This window comes from Prinia subflava, chromosome 1 (assembly GCF_021018805.1).
Source record: "Prinia subflava isolate CZ2003 ecotype Zambia chromosome 1, Cam_Psub_1.2, whole genome shotgun sequence".
Classification (NCBI taxonomy): Eukaryota; Metazoa; Chordata; class Aves; order Passeriformes; family Cisticolidae; genus Prinia; species Prinia subflava.
The window spans coordinates 23,886,279-23,895,064 of record NC_086247.1 but is presented as its reverse complement, the minus strand read 5'-3'; positions in this window follow the sequence as shown (position 1 = coordinate 23,895,064).

Below are 8,786 nucleotides of genomic sequence, written 5' to 3'. Positions count from 1 at the left end.
TCTGTAGTGTTTTAACATTAAATTGCTGTAAATCGACTTAATACAATAACCACCTATCTTCCTGAAAAACTAGAGTACTCTTTGTATTCCCTTTGCCTTGGGCATATTTTTCAATGTAATCTGTCTATCTAAAACAAAATAAGTGACAGAATAGTGGTATAAGTGACATAAGCAGTATTTTTGCATAGTGCCTTACAAGGCACCATAGACATTTTTCATCTGGATCATTGTTTAGGTACTGGGAGCTTGGATGCTGCTCCAATGAACTAAAAAATACAATCTGTCTTTTTGATGTGTGTTGCCAGTCCATCAAAGACTTCAATGAGTAGCTTCTCTAGTTGTAGTCTCCTAAATGGAGATTTAATGTTTTGAGGAAGTCCATTTTGCCATGTGTCTTGTCTTGGAAAGACAGGTATCTGTCAGGGAAAACTGGAGTTTCCCTTGGAATGGAGAATGTAAAACCCCCTCCCTCCAAAATATTACAATTTTTAATCAGGAGCTTTCAGGCAAAAATATGGGAATAGGAGTAACAGTTCTTTACTAGGAATACTAAAAAATAAAAATTCAATAGTACAAAAAACAAGCAAGCAAACAAACAAAAGTCCTAGAAAGCCCTGATGGAGTCAGGAATACGAGCTGACACCCTCTTGGCCAGGGTGTTGGAAGCAGTCCAAATAAATCCTCCTGGGGTGACAGATGTGGTTCTGTTGGAGTAGAGATGATCCTGTGGACAGGTTCAGTGGCGGTGAGATGAGTCCAGTCTTCCTCTGAGAATCCAGCAGAGAGAGGATGTCTGGGGTCCCTGTGTCCCCATTTCTATCTGGGTAGGGAATGGTTGGCTCCTCCCCACTGGGTGGTGCATCTCACAATGGGATGATGGAATGTGTTGTGTCATTGGTGAGCCTTAATGGCCCATTAACAGAAGATATTCCTCCAAGGGTGGACAAGGTTGATGAAAGAGATAAGAAACACTGCCCCACCTGGTTTAACAGCTGGTCTATTATCAGAAAGCATCCACCCTCCTCCCCCCTGGAGTTACAAGAGATAAAGAGGGGGGGGAAAAAATAAACCATCTCCCAACTGCTTTCTACAGATGAAATAGAATACATGGGGTTTTTTGGTTACACAACCCAAGAGACCATGGAGCAGCCAAAGAAGATGCTCACCTCACCCATACATGTACACATTGAAACCCATCAGAGCTCTTCTTATGGAAATAGATTCCTCTAATGCTGCAGTTAAATCTGGGCTACCAAAGCAACAGGCAGGATGGTCTCTATTCCCCTCAGTGTTTAGATTTCTTTAACTTATCAGGCAAGTAATCAAAACATCAAGACAGATGCTGAGTAAAGGGAAAATGCAAGTTACACTATTCTGAAACCTCCCAGTTCCAGCAGTGAAAAAAATGTGCAATTTACAGAGGTCATTCTGCTGGAATTATCCTAGTAAGAAAGTTCCAGTTAAACTCTTAGTAGAGATCTGCCCTATCTTGGCACACCAAAACAGCTACCTGGGATTTAAATTAAGACTTGAAGGTTGCCCTGTTATAATAAGAACGTGAACTTTAATCCTGGATGTACAAATTTCATTAGAAATGCTGGAACATGGACAGTTTCTGGTGGCTAGACATACAAACCAGATATCTGAGTATCTGTTGACTCATGTAGTACTTGAGAGCAGACTAATCCACAAAGGCCTACAGCACTCCATTCCATCCAGACATCAGCCTCCCTGTCTTCAGAAATCATCTTTGAGCTGTTTTCCTCACAAGACTGTACTTGATAACACAGTCTTTGGAAATGGATGGCTGCGTGCAAGGATTCCTCACTGCCCTTTAGGGCATCTGGTTCCATGTAGTGTTGGTCAGAATAATTTCAGGCTGATTTCTTCTACCTGGTGGTAAATCCTTAGTCCTTTAAATGTCATTTAGAATGTCAAATCTCTCCATATTGTTCTGTCAGCTAGTCTCCTGTGTTGGAGATCAGTGTCAGGTGACAGCAGGGTCTTCCAAAACTTCATCAGTGTGATATGCTGTATACCTAACCCTTGGCCAGACCTGCTCAGGACAATGCCTTCATGTCTTCATTTTCCAGGGTGTTTCTTTGTCAGCTTGGGATTTTCCCTTCTTCCACTCTGAACTTACTGGATGCACCTCAATCCCCAACAAAGCACAGTTGATCCGCCACCATGTCAAGGAAGTTTGTCAAGAATATTTGCACTGATTCTCTTTTAAAGCCCGTAATGTTTCAGCTGACATTTGAGTGTTGGAAGTCCTCAAAACACAGAGCAACCTGTCACTGTTATCTGAAACTGTTTTCAGCTAAAGCACTGATGCACTCTGTGTTTTCATGCCTAGCAGTACAAGGCTCCAGGAAAGACTGTCCCATTACGTGGCTGAACCCTTTTCTGTTTGCTCAGTTTTCCTCTCCCATTAGCCATGGTAATGACTCTCTTTATGACATCCCCCATGGTCATTAAGGCTTTATAGATACACCCAGCTTGAAGCCCAGAGGGTAGTGCCACAGGCTGGGAAGGGTCTAGCTTTGGGGACATGACCCAGGATCTGTTGCAGGCCTGCGCTGTGGTGGCCCAGCACTGCAGGACAGGCAGGACACCCGAGTGCTCCCCAGAGCAGACTCAGCACTTGGGGCTCGTAAACATCTGTGACTGCCCCAACCAGCCTGTTTACCCTGCTCCAAATGCTCTCTTCCCTACCCTCCTGCTTTTGAGATTTCCTGACATTTTTGTTACTCCAGACTACACTCCTGCTTTCCCATCAGATGTACCATGCTCAAGGCCCTCTGAAGTTTTGAATCATGACTTCACCCTCAAATGTGGACCTGCCTTGTCCACAGTTCCACCCTGGCTTTAGTCCAAGCTTGTTCTCTTGCAAGCCCTGTCTACTTCTATTACTTCCGCTCTCCTCCAGTTTCAACTGTTCCACTGCACATTCTTGGTGGCAGATATAAATTGCAACTTGTTTGCCTGTCTTTTCACACTACCAACCTCTGGTGGCATAGTGGTGCACCCTGAGAAGAGTAATGCCACTGGCAGGTTGGTTACAGTCATTCTGCTGTAAGCATTGTGTAATGACAAAAAATGGCACAAGAGGTGGCATGGGAAAGAGCATGATGATAGAGAGCTGTTTGGTCTCCTGTACCTGTTAGTTTTCAAAGGAATGTTTCTTGTGGAAGTGTTTTATGGAAACACTTCTTTGTTAAGGCTACTTCCAGCTAGCATTCCCATATGAAAATCTGCATATTTGTAGAGCATCTTCAGACTATATTTGGATTGCATTTCTTTCTATTCCTCCTGTCATTTGTTTTGCTGGGCCGCTTTGATACCTCTGAAGGAGATGGAAGCCCTGTTTTATACTGCAGTGTTAGAAAATGGGGCTTCACGGTGGGTGTTGGCAAGAGGTCAATTTTCAGATGAAGATTTTGTGTAGTTGCAGTGAAGATGGTGGCTAATTTCTGAAAAAAAGCCCAAGGTCTCAATGTGGGAATTTTTAACTCTCTGCACCATGGTAAAACGTTGGTATGCGGTGCAGCAGAAAGCTAGTAGAGTTTGTTTAAGGCTCTCAGTAATATGAAAACTGGTTTAAAACACTGGCTTAATAGCCACAGGCCTGTCTGAGGGGCTGAGAGATTTCAGCAATTGAAGCACTGCAAAAGGAAATGAATGTGCCTTGTGCGTATGCAGGAATGCACATCAAAGGCAGACCAAGGCTGGGTGATAGGCCCTTGCAAATCAAACAGGCTCTGGAGATTGCTAGTATCAATAGTATTTAATATCCAGGGTATCTTTAACTCCCAGTATTCTGGGAAAATGGCTATAATCACAGCTCTGCTGTGATAATGCCTCCCTGAGCTTCTGGGAAAACAGCTCTTTCCTCTTCCCTGCAATCTGAACATCCTTTACGTGGCACCCACTGAGTCACTTGGCATCTCAGTGTCTCTGGCCAAGCTCAGTCTCTCCCTCCCTCCTTCCCTCATTAATGTTTTCCCAGACAGGGCCCTTGTCACTCTGGGGTGCTCTGCTGGAGCACCTTGGGCCACCACTGCACTGCCACCGTTGATCATTACTGCTAATGCCAGGCATTTGCTTAGTCTGTACAGAGCTGACTTTGTCATCAGAGCTGGGAACGTCATCCACACAAGCAGCCTGGAAGGAGCTGGGTGGTGACAGCAGCCTCGTGGGTGACCTGCTGGCAGGCTCTGCCTGAGCCAGCAGCCCAGCAAGGGCTCTCCAGGCCAAGTCCACAGCCCCATGCAGGTGATGGAATGCCAGGAGTTGACTTGAAAGGCAGTCTTTATCAGGTCTGGCTTTTGCAGATGAGCTGTGCACCTGGCAGAGAAAGCACCTGCTTACAGCTTCCAGGAGCTTAAAAAATGGCACTCACACAATGGTTTGTTGATGCTCAAACCCACATAGCCAGAAGAATGAGTAAAAGCTGTCACTGCCTAGGGCTTCACATGTGTCCCTTTCTCTTTTCTTTCTTATTTTAACTCATTAGTTAAAACAATTCATTTCGCTTTCTTTTGACCTCAGGCCTCTGATGTAAACACATGGGAATATGCCCTGTTTCTTATACATTCATCCAGTCTGCTAGCCCACATTGACAGTCTGACGTACACAGAAATAATAAACCCCTCTCAGCTGTGCCTCACTTAAAAGAAGCACACTGTGCATCATGGAAAAAAAAAAAAAAAAGGAGCCCAGCAAAACACTTAACAACTGGGACCTAAGACAATAAACGTAAGGCTTTAAAAATTAGACTTGGCAAAATCTAATGCAGATAAAATCAATAAGTAAAGGATAAGAATATATTAACACAAAATATTTCCTGGGGAAATGGAAAAAGTTTCATAAGAGTAGATCTTAACATCAACAAAGTTATCCAAAGGGCAAGAAAAAAATCTGTAGCCTTTCAGATGTTGGCCAAAAATGAAAGAAAAACAGGCGCCTTCTCAGTCAGGTCTGGCAGCAGCAGCCACCAGTAAAAGGAGCTCAAGAGGCCTGGCAGCTGGAAATCACTCTACTCCTGAAGTCCCTGGATCTTTGCTGCCTCTATCCTTCTGTGGTCATCAGATCCAGAAGGATGTATGTGCAACCTGAAGTTCACTCACATCCTTACAGGTAGGAAAGGCAGTGATGGTTCCGAGGAGCTGCACAGCCTTCAGGCCTGTACACTCATTCAGGTCTTCAGCTGGGGCTCAGAGTACTCTTCTGCTCTCATTTTTTGGTGTGTCTTGCTTAGTGCTGCCTTCCTGTTCCTTCTGCCTGCTGATGCTCCCACCATTACCTCTGGTAACCCTTCATTGTCCAGACTGAATGTGTGAAAGCAACACAGCAACAGCTATGCCAGTCCCCAGCCCTTGTTAGTCTGCTCAGTTGGCTGGGACAAGTTATTTCAAAAGTCTCCTTGAGTTACAACTAAGGTAAATCAAGTCCCTAAATCTTTACTGGCATCACTCTGGTACTACTAATCCTCCACTGCTTTTCCACAATGGCCTTTCTGTGCTGAGTGAGCACAGACATGTCACTTTGCTGGGAAGGGACAAGCAGCACAGGTGAGCTCAACTGCACTGCACAGAGGGATGGGATAAACCCTCTGTGAACTTCACATGAGGAAATGTCTTGTGGGTTCAGCTGTTACATCACTTCAGCTTTGCCAGACAAAAGAAATAATTCAAATGTAAGCATGTAGTTCTGCAGTGATGGCCTCAGGGTGTGAAATCTTCAAAGATGCTGTTTCTGGCAGGTGGAGAAACAACAGGTGTCTGCCTATGCTGGCTGTCAGCAGATGAACCATAGCTCTTTTCATTTGGTGATGGGATTAATGCAACAGAGGGATCTCCCTTGGTCTTCATATTCCACCTTCTGTTCTTTCTGCTCACTTCTGAGAGCCAGGAATCATGTGCTAGATCTACACCTCCCTAGAGAAGTTTCATGTTAATGTTAGTCCTGAGGAATAGTGATCTGCAAAAGGAGGTTGTGGAAACACATTTCTTGACCATATTCAGCATTATGGAATGATTCAGGAATGGTGAGATGGTGCTTGCTTAACCCTCACTTTTGATACTGATGTCATAACCAGACGTAAGTGGGCAATAAAAGTTGTCGTCTTCTTAGCTGCAAACACGACACTTCTTCCCCCTTGAGCTCATCTGTGGCAGAATATCTTTTTGCAGCTGCACCCATCACCCACCTCTGGCCTGAAGCTGTAAACAGAACAGGCTGAAGCAGTTTGTCTCCCTGTGCTGTACAGTCTCTCACTATCAGTGGAGGAACATGCTGTCCAGCAACGAGTTCAAAGAGCTGCTGCTGGTTTGCCTTTAATCTTCTGTTTTTCTTTTGGAATACGCAATCAAAAAACCGGGAACATTTTTCCTGGCTTAGGGTCCTTAACATGATCATGCTGTCCATCTTGCTGAATGTTTCTGTGGTATTTTACTGCGCTACTGGATGCTTGTGTACATCATTGTAACCCTCTGGTCACAGTCTGTGGTGTTTGTCCATAGAGGATCACAGAACCACAGAACATTCTGAGCTGAAAGGATGGTCCCTTGCTGTGGCACAGACTTGTAGCTCTGGGACTTTGTCTGGCAATTGAAGCTGCAAATTTCCGACTCCTCTGTTCAAGACCTAAAGTCAGTCAAGAGGGAAGGAGTGGGTGAATGGCATTGGAATCCCATCTAAAGAACTGAGCACAAGATCTCTGGTTTCTAGAAGCAGTGGTAGCTCTGTGGATTAAATCTGTTCCTTGGTCTAGTTTGTTAAAGCAATTAGCTAATTTCAGCTCCCAGTTCTGGCAAATCTGCGGAAAATAACACCAGGATAAATGTGTGTATTTATTTTAAAATTAAGTTTTTTCAAACTCCTAGAGAGGTGCATTTAGGATTAGCTGCTACACAGAGAGATTGGGAAAGGACCCAGCTGCTTTCAGCCAAAAACAGTTGGTCTTTATCAACCAGCTTCCTGATCCCACCTCAGTTCCCTCTCTGCTACTCCTCATGGTGCTTGCCTACTGCACAGCTCACAACAGGGCCATTTTTTGGGTGAAAACACATTTCTCTCTGCATTCCCCAGACCTGAGGGGAGTCTGTCCCCCAACACACACCAGTGGCTCCAGCCACCCCAGGTGTGCTGCTGGCACACAGCCCTCCCCACCCACCTCCAGCTGCACTGGTGGGCACACAGCCCTCCCCACCCATCCCCAGGCTGCACTGGTGGGCACACAGCCCTCCTCACCCATCCCCAGGCTGTGCTGGTGGGCACACAGCCCTCCCCACCCATCCCCAGGCTGCACTGGTGGGCACACAGCCCTCCCCACCCATCCCCAGCTGTGCTGGTGGGCACACAGCCCTCCTCACCCATCCCCAGGCTGTGCTGGTGGGCACACAGCCCTCCCCACCCATCCCCAGGCTGCACTGGTGGGCACACAGCCCTCCCCACCCATCCCCAGCTGTGCTGGTGGGCACACAGCCCTCCTCACCCATCCCCAGGCTGTGCTGGTGGGCACACAGCCCTCCCCACCCATCCCCAGGCTGCACTGGTGGGCACACAGCCCTCCCCACCCATCCCCAGCTGTGCTGGTGGGCACACAGCCCTCCCCACCCATCCCCAGCTGTGCTGGTGGGCACACAGCCCTCCCCACCCATCCCCAGGCTGTGCTGGTGGGCACACAGCCCTCCCCACCCTCACCAGGCCACCAGCCACTGCTCACCTTTATCCCCATTAACAGGCACAGCAAGAGCTGCATGTGGTGGAAACAGCCTTGTACTTTTGATCACATGAGGGATGATGAATTCTCCTTCAAAATGTGGATTCAGGACACATTTTCCCCCCCAGTAGCTACTGTTCTGTGGCATTTGTTCTATAAACCCAGATAAAAATCTTGTTCTTACTTTTCAAGTTTATATTTACAAATGGTGGAAAAAGAGGCATAATGACAATTTAATTAATGTATGCCATTAATCTTGGAGATAATCAAAAGCCTGATAAGTCTCTAATCTTGTAAAAAAGGATTAGAAAGCACTGAAACATCTTTTGCTATCTGTAAACCTTTTAATGAGATGCTGTATGCTTGGAGGAGGAGCCATGGAAAGGAGCAGTGCCAGAGGACATATTTCATTACTGGACTTCTTGTGTGATATTGTTCTTGGCAAAAACTGGAGTCCAAAGCCATCAATGTTGTTTTCAAAATTTGTCCTTCTCCTATCAATGTATAAAAAGTTATTCTAGGAATTTGTGGATATAAATTAGGAGAGCTTTTGCTCCTCTCCCATTTTCTTGTAAGTATCATATCTTTAAAGGCACTACTTCAGCTTTAATGTTTGCAGACCTTACTAATTTCTTCCTAGTTATTCCTGCAGGTGTGAAAATCCTGCCAATATACAATATCTATTATTCAAGGAAAAAGAAAAAACAATAGAGGGCAATATTTCCAAGGTGTTTAAAAAAGTAATAATGTGGCCAACTTCAGAGAACCATTTTTGGGGGGAAGTCTGAAGAAAATTCTTGTTTCAATGTTGTCTGTAGCTTTGCACTTTTATAGGTAAAGTACAGTTTATGTGTTGTCGGTTATGACCGGTAAGTGTCAATGAAACAGCTTTGGAGGATGCAGTGACTAACAGACACTGTCCAGATTTTGAGGAGCTTAGAAAGAAGTGCCCATTCTGGAACTCAGAGCAAAAGTGTAACATACAAGGGCAAAATGTTCTAATGCCTGCCACTCCTGCAGGGACCTGGGAACCAGCTGGAACTGGTGGGAAGCATGGTGG